The sequence below is a fragment of the Leptopilina heterotoma genome, unplaced genomic scaffold, assembly GCF_015476425.1.
Source record: "Leptopilina heterotoma isolate Lh14 unplaced genomic scaffold, ASM1547642v1 Lhet_285, whole genome shotgun sequence".
Lineage (NCBI taxonomy): Eukaryota > Metazoa > Arthropoda > Insecta > Hymenoptera > Figitidae > Leptopilina > Leptopilina heterotoma.
In genome coordinates, this window is record NW_025110992.1 from 233,765 (window position 1) to 251,363 (window position 17,599).

Here is a 17,599-nt window from a genome sequence, read left to right on the forward strand (position 1 = left end):
TAAATAATATTTATAATATAATAATATTTATATAAATTATTTATATTTTGTTAATATAAAAGTTAATATAGTTTTATAAAAAGTTTCTGAAGAAGTATTATATGAAATTATTATTTCAGAGTTTGAAATCAAACGTTCTGATATTTCTTAAAACTATAATATGGAAAATAGGATATGTCGTCAATAGACGACGAAGTAGAGGCTGAATAGCGTGATGCATTATTTGATATAACTATATATTAAAATTAGAGAGTCGTGTGAAAAAAGAATTTCTGAAAGCACCAATGAGCTCTTCGATAATTTTTTCTCCCACTCTACAGGAGATAGATGATTGCTTCGATATATGTGACTATACACGCAACCACAACGCAGTGGTTCGCTCTGAGATTGGCTTATCTTATTTTAACACTAATATCCATACATATGAACGAACATTGACTACAATATAACTCACACTGTCCTTTCTTAAAAAAAATATTGGATGTAAAGATCCAATAAATCGAAAAATATTTATTTATTTATTTATCAAAATACATTAATATTGAAATAATAAATGAGCATTGCCAATGTACAAAGTGCGAATAGAAGGGCGAACTCACATTTCCAAAGGAATTTTAGTAACCTTAAAAAGTCACATATACACTGTAAAAAATTTAGGGAGTTAACGGACTCGGGAGTGAAATTTTTCGAGTTAATTTACTAACTCCTACTAACTCCCTTCATCAACACCCGCGCGAGTTATTTTTTCCTTGGGGTGTTGGCATTTGGGTGTAAAGTTTTAACTCTCTTTATTTAACTACTCTGGCATTAACTCCCCAATGGGTGCGACTTTTATAGAATTCCCTGGGGAGTTAAAATTTAACTCCCTTTTTTTACAGTGTATACTTAAGAGATGGAGCTACCGTTATTCTTTTCAATATCCCTAGAGTTGCAATTTTTATTTAACTTCTAACTTTAGAAACTAAATAATAATCAGGGTGTCTAACAAGGATTGAGAAAAAAATTCCCTGACTTCTCCGACATATCTTGACTTTTTTCCTAACTTTTTACTAATTTTATTTTTGCTTTCTTGGGTCAAAAATATGGTAACTGAATGTCTCTGACATTCCCTGACATTTCCATGACTTCCCTGACCTTTAGACACCTTGATAGTGATAATTTAAGTAATTTTAAACAAAATTTATTAATTAATACATATATTTTAAATAAAAGGAACATGTTGAATGAAAACGTAGAAGCAACAATACATGTTTTTAATTATAATTAGTTATAAAATCTCTAAAATTTGATCCTATTTTGAAAATAATTTTATTCTTAAGTTTAAGTTATAAATAATAATTTATAATAATGTTTATAATGATATTGATATTGAGTTTTGATCGTAACTCTACGGGATTTCACACACTTTTGCGTCAGCTTGTTTTTAGAGATATGTAATTCACTATTTTTAAGTTCAGCCACATATGTTTCATTTTTTATAATATTTAGTAATTTTGCTTAGTGCATAAAATTAGTATTAAGAGTACTTTGTACGAAATGGCATAGTCCCGTTTACTACTTCCCAAGTAGAAATGTAATACTGGCATAGTACTGATCTTGTACTGACTGCCAGTATTGCAGTACTGACTCCAATACTAAGTCAGTACTGGGAAAACCCTGGCTGGTAACGCTGTCCAGTACTGATTTTTACCGGCGGTCAGTATAAGCTCCTTATTTAATTTTTAAAGCATGGGGAGTAATTTATTGAATACTAATAATTATTATTAGTATTAATTATTATTAATTAATTATTAGAATTCCTTTTATTAAAATAAGTTTTAAAAAAATATTTTTCTTATTTTTTCATTATTTATTTATTTAAATTAATGACTAAATTATTATTATTACTGGTTATTAATTATTTAAACTTATACTTTATGTAACACTGTTAAGAATTATACACAAAACACTTAAAACTAAGACGGAAAAATATCGCACGCACGCACGGGGGACCGAACCCTAGACCTCGAGGACGCAAGTCGAATACACATACCGCATAGCCACGCAAGCTCGGGAGTTATCTCGCATAAACTTCCTTTTGAATTGTGGGACCGATATATACAGTGCTTTAATAATAAATCCACTGCATATTATATTTATTTCAAGAAAAATTATTATACATATATCTTTATATACATTTTATCAAGTCATTATGTAGTAATTAATAGATACATCATAATAATATGGTAAAAATTATGAATATAATTATTTATTTATTATTTATAATCTAATTATTTATTAAAATAATAATAAAAAAAAATTATTTAAGAAAAATTTTTGTTAAATAAATAAATAAAAATATATATACAGCTTTAAAAAATAAAATTTTTTTTATTATTAATAATACGTAATAATTCAAAAAATAATTAATTAATAATAATTTATTATTATATTATTAAAATATATCTATTAGTTAATAATAAATTAATAAAATGTTTGATATTATTGTTGATGAATAATGTTTTTACAAATCTTTGCAAATATTTTAATTGTTAATAAATCAAACGATGTTTAATGTTTAATTACATTATAACAAATTTTGATTGTTTTTTTAACTCCTTCGCAGTACTGATTTAGTGTTAAGCCAGTTTTCTGCCAGTACTGATTTTAGAACTTTTCTAACTCCGACATAGTACTGATTCGGTTTTGGAGTCAGTATACTCCCAGTACTGATCGGGTTCCGAAAGTCAGTACCGACGGTCAGTACTGAGTCAGTACCATGTCGGTGTTTAACTCCGTCCTAACTCCGGACATTTCTACTTGGGATTAAAGAAATAAATAATTTTCAAAATTAAATTTGAAGGGGCCATATCCATTCAAAAAAATTAAATTCATATAGTGTTATCTCTTTCTATCTCATAGAAATATGAAGGGCTAAGCACTAGAGGATCCGCCACTACAATAAACTTGGTTAACTCCGACGAAGCTAGTTCGTTCATTTTAGACAAACTTCGATAGGTTCCGTCAATTTTTGTATTTTATTAACAATCAGAGTGAAAAAAATGTACTATTCCAGTTTATATAGTAAATATAAAGAACAAAAATACTTTTTATACAATTCGTTTTCAAATCACCTACATCGAAATGTAAAAAGATTTAAACAACAAATATAATTCTATGTACTGAATAATGAATAAATAAATTATTAATTTATTATTAATTAATTAATTTTAATTATTTTAATTTTTAATTATTTTAATTTTTTTTTTTTTTTTTTTTTTTTTTTTTTTAATTTTTAATTATTATTAATTAATTTATTAATTTATTTATTATTATTAGAATAAATTATTATTATAATAATTTATAATAATACCTATAGAATTCGTATACTACAATTTATCATTTGATGTTTTCATAATTGACTTGCAGGTTTTGAAATTATTATATTAATTTTAGTCTCCTGTACTCTCTAAATCTGAATATGTGAAATTCCACTTATTGTACGTTACCTATAAGTCGTCTTCTCGATCAATAAGTGCATACCCAGGCGCGAGCTGACAGTGAGTTCAGGCTTTACGAAGCTTGATTGAGACTTGGTCAGTATTGGTTGAAGATTGGTGGGACAGCGAAAGCAAGGCTACTTGAGTCCGGAATAGTAACATCGATGTAAACCTGACGCTCAGTCTTTGTTGAAGACTGGCGTTCAATCTTCAATCAATGCTGCGGAAACCGAAAGCAGGACTGAACAAGACTGCTTCCACTGTTCCCAAATTTACACGCTTCTCACGCGTTCATTCAATATAACGTGAATATATTAATTATTATTATTAATAATAAACAGTATTGTTATTAATATATATGTATTTACATATTTAATGACAATAAGTTATTATTATAATAATTATATTATTTTCATATAAATATTATATGACTAACAATAAATGTCATTTAACATAATAATATTGAAAAATAATTTTAGCAAAAAAAAAAACACAATTTGTGATAATTTGTACATTTTTTAACTTCATTTTTGACAGACTTTTAATATTATTTACAAACAAGTTCACAAGTTTTTATTCACAACACTTATTAATTATACAGATTAAATAGTAATTTTATTATTTTATGTAACCGCTTATAATGAAAAAATCCGCTCGCATGTGGGATCGAACTCACGTCCCCCCGCCCCAAACGCATTCCGGAAGTCCTAGACGCAACCACTTAATCCGCACGGCCACTGAGTCTCGATGAGACCTCGGGCTAATGTAATATATTAATGCCAGTGCCGTATACTTTGTTACTTATAAGGGCAAAGTGAAAACTATGACTAAAAATTTTACACATACTAATCCTGAATTATTTTAATTATTAAAAATGAATAATAAATAATTCATAATAAAATTGTAATCATTACAAAATTCAACTTTTAAAACATTTTACAATTAAAAATATTTAATGGATAATTTAATAAACATCGATAAATAATTGATATTTTTTATTATTCAGTAACAAAATTATTAACATTTATTATTAGATATATTAATAATATATTATGTAAATAAATATAATTTGGAATAATAATGAATTATAATGTTAAATATTATAATTATTATTAATTATAATAATATTTATTAATTGAATAATAATTATTAAAATTATAATAATTAATAAATAAATAAATAATAATTAATTAAATTAATATTAAAAGTTAACATAATTAATAAAATGATTAAATATGATGCAGTGTCAGGAATATTTATTGCACATTTTAATTATTATTTATTAATTATCTATAATAATTTTGAAAACATTTATAAAAAAAAATTTTCCATTTAACTTTCTTTAAATATGAATGTTACAATTAATAATATATTTATTTATCAATTGATAACTTAATGTTAATTATTATTATTATTATTTGAAACAATTATTATAATTATAATTATTATAATATTATTTAATTAAGTGAACACGGTAATAAATAAAGATAAACTGAATATTGAGTAAAGATTGATTCAAGCTTGAATCAAGATTAGATGTTCGAGCTTCACTCATAAAGACTGACCGAGTCTTGAATCGAGCATGGGACGAGCATTGGGTCCAATGTTGAACCAATATTGAACTAATATTGATTGACAGTGATGTAAAGACTGCTTCTACTGTGAGTTACCCACACTGAGCGTTCAAGACTCAATCAACCTTTAATCTATCGTCAGCATTGGTCTTTCGCGCCTGGGTATACACTTATAAATAAGTGGATTTTTCACTTATTCTGAATGAAATTTCACTTATTATAAGTGTATATGCACTTATTGAACGAGAGAGCGACTTATAACTTACAAATATGTGGATTTTCACATATTCAGATTTAAAGAGTAGGTAGTAATATTTTTTTAAATAAAATTTTTTATAAATACTTTAAATAAAAAAAATTTTATTATTTTAATTTAAGTCATTTTTAAGAAGGGTAACGATAATTCATAGCATCCTCAATTTCCCTAAATCCAAGGTTCCTACAGAAATCCGAATTTAAAATTCCATACCTTATTTCCATGATTTCCAGGTCAAATTTTTAGGAAATTCCATTGGAATTTTAAATTTAATTTCGACGTCGTATAATATATATTATATCTTAAAATTTCTAATTGAATTTCTATTGAAGAGAAAAAATGGAAAACAGGAAAAATTTAGAAACTTTTAAAAATTCCAGGCCTTTTCCATGATTTCCCTGATTTCCAGAAGCCTTTTAAAAATTCCATACCATATCCATGATTTCCAGATTCTGTAGAAACCCTGAAATTGTAACTGATTATACTGTCGATTTCAAACAGCTGAACTAGCGCATCTGGTGGTCAACTTTTAACTATCACTGGTGTGACTTTTAGTAGGACTTTATATTAATTATATTTGCAATTCGAGTGAGAAGAAACTTTTATTTTTATTATATTAATACTATTTTACTTTAATTAAATAAAGAAAATAATAGAACCACTTTTTCAATTTCAATAACAGTTATGCATGTGTGAACATTATTTAATACTAGTTTTTAATATTTAATACTAATATTTAATATACATTATTTAATACTAGTTTAATTCGTAAAAAATTTTGTTAAAAAAATAAAATTAGTACCTTTAAATATTTCAACAAAATTTCGTCGATTCCATTTTTGTAGTAAATTTCTTACATTGGTATATCCATTATTTTAAATAATTGTAAAATTCGATTTGACGTATATAAACAATTTACTTGATAAAGGACAAGAATTATTAATTAAGGCAAAATTGGTTTTTGTTAAAGAAACAATAAAATTGCTTTGCGTGTATATTTGGTAGTCAATACAACTTTTTAAATTCAGTTGAGGAGACATTGAATTATTTAGAGTAGTTGAAAAGTAGTCAAATCTTCAAGAAATGTTTTTAGTCAGTACTAACTGTCAGTACGGGTGCATTAATGTTAAAGTTCTATATTTTGAACACCTAATTATTATGTTATATTATAATCATTAAAAATAATTTTAAAATTCACGGAAAAAAGAAATTAGCTGCAGCAGTAAACATATGTTTTCTGTAAAATCTCTGAAAATTAGCTACCACAGCTAAGAAGTTTGCAGTGGCAGCGAACATGTTAGCTGTGACAGCAAACATTAGTAAAAATTTATGCGAGTTTGCTGTCATAGCGAACTTGTTTGATCTCACAGCGAACATTTTCGCTGTTTCTATTTCAACGAACAAGGTTTGCTGTGGCAGCAAAATGTTCGCTGCCACATCAAACCCTTTCTATGCGTGTTGTTATTAACTTACTAGTTAATAGCAAGTGCCTAAATGTTTTCAAAAAATGTAATGAAGAAATATTCACTTTTAAAAACAAACGTCTGCAAAGTTACAACAAATTGTTTATGAAAGAAAGAAGATATATTTTACTTTTGGCTTTTTATTTGATAATAATAATAATACGCTCTGAAGCAAATATACGTTTATACCTATTATTTAAGTCTATAGTAAATTATAATTGGTTAAAATAAAATCTTTCTATGTGTGTATGAATATTATAAATTGGATTATTTGCTTACATTATTAAAAATTAATGCACTGTTAAAAAAATGGTGATTCCATACCGTAAAAAAGTAAGTGAAATTTTGATTGAAAATGCTTGACTTTTGGATGGAACACAATGATTAAAGTATTTCATTTACTTTTTCTTAAAGTGATGTCTAGGAAACAATGGAAAAAGTCCTAGAATTATTCAAGTACTAGTATGGGCAACAGTGTTTACAAAGTTTTTTAAAGTACCTACGTGAAAAATTAATTGATTGAGCTTGAAAATTCTACAAAATTCTATTTTGTCTCAGATGATGCGAAAAATTTCGCCATGTAGTATATAAGAATAGTTTGATTCGTATTTTTAAGTCTTAATAGGGTATTTATATTTAAGTTATGTGCGAATCTTATCTGTCTGATTGTTAATATCTGCGAATGAATAAGTAAACTTCAGAAAAGTTGTGAACAAGTGGGAACTATTTTTACTATTTACAGAAATCTACCATTTTTTAACATTTTTTTTTATTTTGAGCAGTCAATGAAATTCTCAAGCAATCCCGTGTAGAAATTTGTCGTGGCCTTCCTAGAAATAGACTACAGCTAGATAGCATTTGTCGTGGAAAATTATTCTGAAAAAACTGTCCTGGCCCCGAAATGTTAATGTACAGTTTTCCCCTTTATTTTCTTCGCTATGAAGACAGTCTAGAATCTGGCTAGAATTTGTCTAGGATACTGAATTGAAAATTCAGTACAAGTTCGTATAGCAGGTTGTCCAAGAATTAGCTAGGCACTGTCTAGGACGCTGACTTAAGAATTTAGTACAAGTTCGTGGAGAAGGTGGCTCTGAGAGTCTACTAAGCTAGCAGACGAAATCAGTTCTTGACGTAGTGCTTGATGAAAAGAAACCAAGAGTCTACAATTGTAACTTATCTTGTTGTGAAGATAAAATCAAATTTATAAATCTAGTGAAAAGTTTTCAGTTTTCCATTTCTGAACAGGGACAGTGTACAAGTTTAAATATATTACAGAGAAAAGAAGATTTATTAGAAAAAGGACATGTGATGTCATCATTCATAGTCTCAGATTGTTTTTCATATTATAATGTTCATAATAAGTAATAAAACTTTGGTAATTTTAAGTGAATTTTTTGTGATTGCAACAATATAATATACAATTAATTTTATTATCGGTATACAAGTACGAATCTTTATAGTGAATGTGTTTGCGTTTTAAAGAAAAAATCAAATGTAGCAAAATATGTTACAATTAATTTCAAAAATAATTGTAACAGGAATTGTGATAATAACAAATACTTTTGTATTACTCTTTTGTTTGTTTAAAAGTTAAACAAACAAAAGAGTAAAGTTGAAAAATATTCTTTTATTATTTAAAAACCTAACAATTATTCCCAGTATGTAGAAACTGCTTATTTTAATATCCAGGAACTGGCTAGGAATGATTTATTTTACTGGACAAGGACTAGACAAAATAACTACAAAATCTTGACGTTGCTAGCGTCACATCCCTCGTTCAATCCTGTCCATTTTTCCCATCTAGTTGCTAGATTGAATCTAGCGCAACTGGACAGTTTCTCATACTCTTCCACGGTAAATTTCTACACGGGAAGGTGCTAGAAATTTTCTAGTATACTGTCTCTTAAACACTATTTCAATTCATGGTTGCCACAAAATGATAAATATACATTTGGCGTTGAGATAAAAACGTTTTTCAATTTTTTTAAATTAAAATTTTGTTAAAAATCTTTAAATACTGGCAAAAATCTAGAAATTTTTTAAAATTCCATACTATATCTAGGTTTTTCATACCCTTTTCTAAATTCCATACCTTTTCCAGGTTTTCCAGGATTTCCAAGCTCTGTGGCAACCATGAAATTTTTATACTGAAAGACTTTTTGTTTTAAATATTAATACACTAGCATCTTTGTAAAGGCTAAAATGCACCATGTGAATTTTTAATGAAAATCATGGATATATCCCTAATATAGCAAAATCTAGACTCAAAATTATGCCAATAACAATTGGTACTTCAGCAGTTTACTATTTTCGTCTTTCGAGAATACACATTTTCAGAAAATATAATTTGAAACCTTTTGAAATTCAATAATTTTTACAAATTGCAAACTCAACTATTCCAAAATCCTATTATTTTTTGAATTGCTATTTATACATTACTCTCTAAACAATTTACATATAAATAACAATTTTATGAAAGTTCTTCAAAGTTTAAATTATTTTAAATAAGTTTAATTTCATATTCTGTAAATTTTAATTTTTTTAATTTTTGACAATGATAATAATATTAATATATTTGTGGTAATTTCAAAATAAAATTTTATTTCTTAAACAGTTAAAATCACAGGCATTTTTATGTCAAAGTGAGACAATAATACACACTTACCTGTATATAAGGGTGATTTTTTTGAAAGTGCTACTTTTGATATTCGATTTTTCAATTTATTTTTTTTAAATTATATGGTTTTTTCTATTGAAACTATTTTATTTCATACGCAAGAGTAAGAATTTAAGTTGTGCAAAATTAATTTGAAAATATTAAAGTCTTTCTTCTTTGAATTTTACTCAGACCGATATGTAAAATTTGAATATTTGTAAAAGCAATAATATTCCTCCTTTTTATAAATAATATAAAGAAAAATTAAACATCAGATCATTAACTTTATTTTAATGTGCATTAAAATTTTTTTTAGAATATTTTTAATGTATAAAAACATCATTAATCATCGTGAAGTAATTTTATAACTTAAATGGAAGACAAAATTTAAACACTTTTATCACATAAAAAACAGAGGTCCAAAATTTTTTAAAATGCACATAATGATAGAAAAAACATTGTATTTTCTGGCACTATTTTTAAAAAATTTCTAAGAGTTTGAAAAAAACCATAAAAATTTAGTTTTCTTATAGAAGTCCTATTGGAAAAATGTTAAAAAGACTTTAGAGATGAAATTATTTTAGCTATTGCATAAATTCAGTTGAATAAAATTGTTTAATTTTTTTAATGATAACACTGCAAAAACAGGTTTCTATATTTGAGACACTTTTGTCCTTATTTTTAAGACGTTTTGGGATGTCTTTTAGGAAGACATTAAAAGTGACTATTTTGGAGACGTTTAAAGTGTCTTCATCCAGATGAAATTTACTGCTTGAATCGATACATAACCTAAAAATGCATGTATGCATTGATATTGCGCGGGAAACTTTCATCGAGACGAAGCAAGACGAATATTACCGAAGATACTCGAATACACAAAATGTCTTTTATTCAAAGTGTCTTACTTCGAAAACGTCTTAAATTAGCAAAAATGACTTAAATATAGACATTTTTACCGTCTACATTACATGTCTTAAATTATAAGCACTGAAAGTGACTTGTTTACATTTGTAAGACGCAAGAAGTGTCTCAAATTTTTAGACACTTTGCATAAAAGACAGATGAATTAGTCATTTATTCCAGACTAGACGTTTTCAAAACGTCTAATGTCTTAAAATAAGACGTTTTGAAGACGCTAGTTTTTGCAGTGAAGTAAGTGCTAAATTTTTACTATGAAAATGGTTAATAATATTATTAGAGAGTAGATTTTATAAAATTAATCGAGACATCAAAAATGTCACTTTCAGAAGAATCAGTCATAGGAATATAACATTCAAGTCAAGTCTAAATTAAATAATTTTAATCTTTAAATTTTGTTCAAAATCTTGAACAAAAAGCCTAGTAACAAAAAATTTTGACAATCGTAATACTAATAAAGATATACATTCCTTTTTTAGAACAATCTTAACAACATTTTTCACAGTTTTAGTCAATAATTAAAAAGAAAAATTAAATTAATTTAAAAAGAAGATAACATGGAAAAGGAAAATTGTATGTTAACATTTTTAAAGAAAAATAACATGTTGAATGGAATTTTTCTTAATATCTTTCATTAACCAAAAAAAATTCCAGAAGTTTTTTCAAATTCCATGCTATTTCCAGGTTTTCCATACTCTTTTTCAATTTCCATGGTATTTCAAGGTTTTCCAGGTTGTGTGGCAACCATGCAATTACATATTTCCGAAAATTCAAATACACACAAAAAATAAAATTTTATAATTATTTTTAACATTTTTGAGAAAAAAATCATGTTACAAGTTTTTAATTAAAATTCATAAAAAAATTTATTAGTTTTTTTAAATTATACAAAAATTCTTTTAAGAAATTCAATTATTTGCAAAACTATCCATGTTTTTAACATGGATAGTTACAATTATTATAAAAAATTGAGTTTTTGTATTTAAATAATTGAATTCTAGAAGAACTGTAAAAAGAATTTTGTCAGGAAAAATAATTTTAATGTCTGTAAATAAATTGTCAAGAAAATGTCGGGGAAATTGATAAACTGAAAATTGACATTTTAATAACATTTTGGGTTTTTAAAATGCATTTGAAAATATTAATTTTAAAATTATGCAAAGGAAAATATTTACCAGAAGAAACTAAAATTTAGAAATGATTTAGATTTCAACTGTAAGCACTGAATTTAAAATCAAAAAGATATTGTACAATGTCAACTTTAAAACTGAGATTTTGAATATTCAAGTACAAAAATTGAATTTTCAGAATAAGAATTTATAAAATTCCCTGACAATTCCAGGTTTTCCAGGTTTATATACACGGAAAGAAAAGGTCTGGAAGAGATATCCATAAAAATATTGTTGAGCAGAATATTGTTGTGTTATACAATAATTCAATGGAAGAGACAACTTTCAGAATGGAAGCACATTCCATATTCAATGGATGAGGGAGCCATATTATATTGTTGAATCAAATATGGATGTGACATCCACAGGCATGGTTGGGCTTACAATTCATGCTATGGATTTTCACATATGGCTGCCTCATCCATATAAACTTTGGTTGGGAGATCCATAGTTAGTTCAAAATTTCGATACATGTTGCGCTCAATTCATTATCATGGCATCCATTTAAAAATGGTCGTCTCAATTTGTCCGTCGCGTCGGTTTCCTGTCACGTTTATATAATCACGTTGTGAGTTTATTGTGTATAAATAGTGTTATAATTGTTCATTATTTATTATCGTTATTGTCTATTAGTGTTTATGTAAATTCATTTTCATGAAATATGTGTATAGTATATAAGGAATATTATATGCTCAAATATTGTAGTTGCGTGTATAGTGTAGTGGATAGCGTTAGTGTTTAGTATGCGTTAGGTCTAGGGTTCGTGTCTCCCCCATCGGTTAATAATTTATTTTGTAAATATGCGGTTATTCAATAAGTGGTGTGTATTAATTAACAAAAATGTGTATAAAATATCTCAAGTGACATAGAATTTAGTTAATTGAGTGATTCTAATTTTTTTGTTTCCCATTTCCATTACTATGGATCACCCAACCATAGATCTTTTGCTGCTCCAACAATATACAGCCAGCCATAGAATATGGATGCAGCAACCTTAACTATGGATATCCCGTATTTTTCAATATAATATGGCTGTGATATCCATGTATCTGGATGTGTCAACTATTCCTTTTTCTCCGTGTATAATTCACATCTGATTCAAATTTTTGCAATATAACTTCTTAAAAATGATTTGATTTTAATGTAATATGCCTTATTTTTTTCAAAAAATGATTCTCTCACCATTTCAATTTTTAAACAAATCAGAGTGGGAAATACCAAACTCAAAACATTAATGAACTGAAAAAAATTTATTTGATTCAAATAACCGATTTGACTATTATCAATTAAATATTTACTTGAATCAAATAATATTTATTGGAGTCAATTAAATGATATTTCCCAATGGGAAATAGTAGTAGTGCCGATGTTCACCACTGGCTTACATAGTACTCAGACGATTGTTCGGCGTAGTCTAGCCGAGCCTCGACAATTAGTGCTGGCGCAGTACAGAATTTTTGTTTCGCCAAAGCTTGGACAAGCCACGGCGGCAAGTGCTGGCTGAGTATAGAAAAATTGTTCACAACGCTCTTTGCCAACATTGCTTTTTTGACATAAACTTGAAAAAAATTATAAAAAAAGTTTATGAATGTTTATAAATATAAATTTATTGAAAAAATTAATATTTTACTTTTCAGTTGTTCATTTTTTATTTTTATTAAATTTAATAATAATAATTTAACATAATTGTCTAATTTTGTAAATAATAAATTATTTAAACAAATTAAAATTAAAAACAAAATTTAAAATTTAATCTCAATAATAATTTGGTTCCTATTTAAATACTATTATACTTCTTACTATGAATAAAAAATTATTAAAAAATTACCACGTAATTTAAGAATTACGTACATAAAATGTTAAATGCAATAAGTAAAGTAATTTAATTTAATTATTAAAAATTTAGTTTAATTTATTTTATTTCAATTTATTATTTCTAACAACGTATCCCTATTTTTTTCTCATCTTTGACTCAATAATTGTATGTCCGAATGATACTGAGATGTTAATACTTTACTGTACACATGTGTCGTTATCATAGTGGTTAGAGCGTTAGTCTGTTAGTCCGTAGGTCGTAGGTTCGATTCCCCTCGTCAGCAATTTTGTTTATTTTCATAGGTTTGCGATATTTCTAGATTCCAATCGTAAGGGACTAAAATATGAAAATCTAATGCACACTTACTGTAATTGTTTATTATTTAATTTTTAAATGTTATTAACAATTTTTTTCTACTTCATTTACTATATCTATTGTTAGTCTCCATCTATAATACAATTTCTTTAAGAAGAGAAATATTTTATGAATAATAACTATTTATTAATATTATTTACAATTTTGTTGTTAAATTATTTATAATTATTAATTTAACAATACGGCATTTATTGCGGCAATATTCTCAGCCAGCACTGGTCCAGTGCTGCGCCAGCGCTGTCTGGCAGCACTGGCAGGCAGTACTTCGCCAGCGTTAGACAGCGTTATCATCCCAGAGTTATGCCAGTGCTGGCGCAGTACTCCGCCAGTTGTAAATTTCCCATTGGGTTGAACCAATAATAGACAGATAATAATAGATAATAATAGATAATAATAGATAATAATAGATATAATAATACTTATATTAGTATTTGAAGCAAATACCATTTAATTGACTCTAATAAATATTATTTGATTCAATTAAATATTTAATTGGTAATAGTCAAGTAATCGGTTATTTCAATCAAATAAATTTTTTTTCAGTGTGGTTGATTTCTTCAATTTATTTATACTTAATTAATAATTATCTAATTATTCCTATGTGTTTGTATAAAATTGTTGGGTGCATTTTTTTTATTTTTGCTCTTGAAGTTTTACTTAACTAAATAAACATATCGAACACTTATCTTATAAGTAACACTTATCTTATATACGTTTTACAGAACTGTCAGTGAAGTTTTGAATTCTCAGTTGAAGTTTAAATTACTTTACAATTAGTACTTGAAGTACTATAATACATGTATCATAATGTTTTATGCCTTTTCCATTACCATTTAATGAAATTGCTTTTACAGTACTAGTTCTTGAAAAATTATTGTTTTGGCCTTTCATCCTAGTTTCGTCGAACTTTGTAATATCGCGTAATTTGAATATGAAACAACGTACGGCCCTGAATCTACTTTACCAACAGACAAACTTTCTTGTGTCCATGAAGTAGTCACGTGACTTTTACTACAAGTGAGGATAAGTCAGCGTTAGTCGGAGGGTTAAAATATTAAAAAGCACATCAATTTTAATTTAAGTAATTATTTATTTCTTGTTTATTTCTTAAAACTGTTTAAATTTATAAGAAGCATTTTAAATGTAACGCACATGTCATTTGAATCTGTAATTTTTTGGGGAGAATTTATAAATTGTCATTAAAGATTTATTGTTGGTAAGATAAGTCGCTATTGGCAGAAGGTGATTATTTGTGGATGGAATGGATTTGAAGGTCAATTCCTGGATAAAGTTGTACATACATGTGTTAAGTACATATATATCTATATTGTATTCAACGCATGTAAATATACGCCAATAAGAATATGAAACTGAAGTTACCAACGTTGATTCAACGAAAAAATTAAAAAAAATTTCTTTCTAAAAAGATCAGGATATGAATTTTTTGCAATAAAACTTTATTATTTTCACCCCTAGTAAACTCCCAATACCCAAAAATAAATAATAAATTGTAAAAACATTAGTTCCCAATTTTTCACAACAGACTTTACAAAAATTCTAGAGTTTCAAGTAAATTGACAATTTAACGCCCCGGTAGTTAATTTTTTCTTCTGATATTTACTTATTGTGATATCACAAACCATTTTTAAAAAAATCCAATAAATTTTGAATCGGGGAAAGTGGTGATTTTAATTTTTTTTGTTCACGGATTTTGCCAAAATTTGAGAATTTCAAGTAAATTGACAATTTAACGCCCCGGTAGTTAATATTTTCTTCTGATATTTACTTATTGTGATATCACAAACCATTTTTAAAAAAATCCAATAAATTTTGAATCGGGGAAAGTGGTGATTTTAATTTTTTTTGTTCACGGATTTTGCCAAAATTTGAGAATTTCAAGTAAATTGACAATTTAACGCCCCGGTAGTTAATTTTTTCTTCTGATATTCACATATAGTGATATCACAAACCATTTTTAAAAAAATTCAATAAATTTGGAATCGGGGAAACTGTTGATTTTATTTTTTTTTTTGTTCACGAAGTTTGACAAAATTTTAGAATTTCAAGTAAATTGACAATTTAACGCCCCGGTAGTTAATTTTTTCTTCTGATATTCACTTATTGTGATATCACAAACAATTTTTAAAAAAATTCAATAAATTTTGAATCGGGGAAAGTGGTAATTTTAATTTTTTTTGTTCACGGATTTTGACAAAATTTGAGAATTTCAAGTAAATTGACAATTTAACGCCCCGGTAGTTAATTTTTTCTTCTGATATTCACTTATTGTGATATCACAAACCATTTTTTAAAAAATTCAATAAATTTTGAATCGGGGAAACTGTTGATTTTATTTTTTTTTGTTCACGGATTTTGCCAAAATTTGAGAATTTCAAGTAAATTGACAATTTAACGCCCCGGTAGTTAATTTTTTCTTCTGATATTTACTTATTGTGATATCACAAACCATTTTTAAAAAAATCCAATAAATTTTGAATCGGGGAAAGTGGTGATTTTAATTTTTTTTGTTCACGGATTTTGACAAAATTTTAGAATTCCAAGTAAATTGACAATTTAACGCCCCGGTAGTTAATCTTTTCTTCTGATATTCACTTATTGTGATATCACAAACCATTTTTAAAAAAATTCAATAAATTTTGAATCGGGGAAACTGTTGATTTTATTTTTTTTTGTTCACGGATTTTGACAAAATTTTAGAATTTCAAGTAAATTGACAATTTAACGCCCCGGTAGTTAATTTTTTCTTTTGATATTTACTTATTGTGATATCACAAACCATTTTTAAAAAAATTCAATAAATTTTGAATCGGGGAAAGTAGTGATTTTAATTTTTTTTGTTCACGGATTTTGACAAAATTTGAGAATTTCAAGTAAATTGACAATTTAACGCCCCGGTAGTTAATTTTTTCTTCTGATATTCTCTTATTGTGATATCACAAACCATTTTTAAAAAAATTCAATAAATTTTGAATCGGAGAAAGTGGTGATTTTGGTTTTTTTATCACGGATTTTGCAAAAATTCCTGAAAAGTAAGTAAATTGACAATTTCTCGCTCCGGTTTTTTTTTTGTCTTCTGATATTTACTTATTGTAATATCAGGAACCATTTTTAAAAAAATGCAAAAGATTTCAAGTTGGGGAAAGCGGTGATTTTGTTTTTTTTGTCACGGATTTTGCCATAATTGACAATTTCTTGCCTGGGTAGTTTTTTTTCTTCTGGTATTCATTTATTGTATTATCATAAACCATTTTAAAAAAAATTAAAAGATTTCGAGGCGGGGAAAGTGGTTATTTTAGCTTTTTGCTTATTGCTTTTCTAAAATACGAGAATTTCAATTAAATTAATTATTTTTTGCGTCAGAAGCAATATTAATATCTTAATTTTTCAACTTTTTTTATATGTTTTTTTTATTGATATAAGTTGACAATTGTTAACATTATAATTGAGTTCAGGGACATTGTAAAAGTCAAAATTTTGTTGTTTGTGTAACTGAACGGATTTTTTAAAATTATTTTTTATTTAAAACTTATTTTGCTGCTTGTTAAAATTTCTTTAAACAAATTTTACAGCTGTAAAAACTAACCTTTTTTGCGCAATCTATCATGAAAATTAAAAATTATATTAAAGAAATGTAGTACTTAAATAATTATCTTTAATTATATATGTATATTAATTGTCATTTCTAGAAAATATTTTTGATTTTTCTACAAGTATGTGACGCTCCACTAGAGAAGGTACCTTACAAGTTTCAGCGATGTCAGGCGTCGTACGAAACGATCCCCACTCTCGCGGTTCCATATGAGCACACACACATTCATACGTCTGGTTTCTGCTCTCGTCGATGAGCCTCTTTTTCGTTTTCCTCGGCTTGC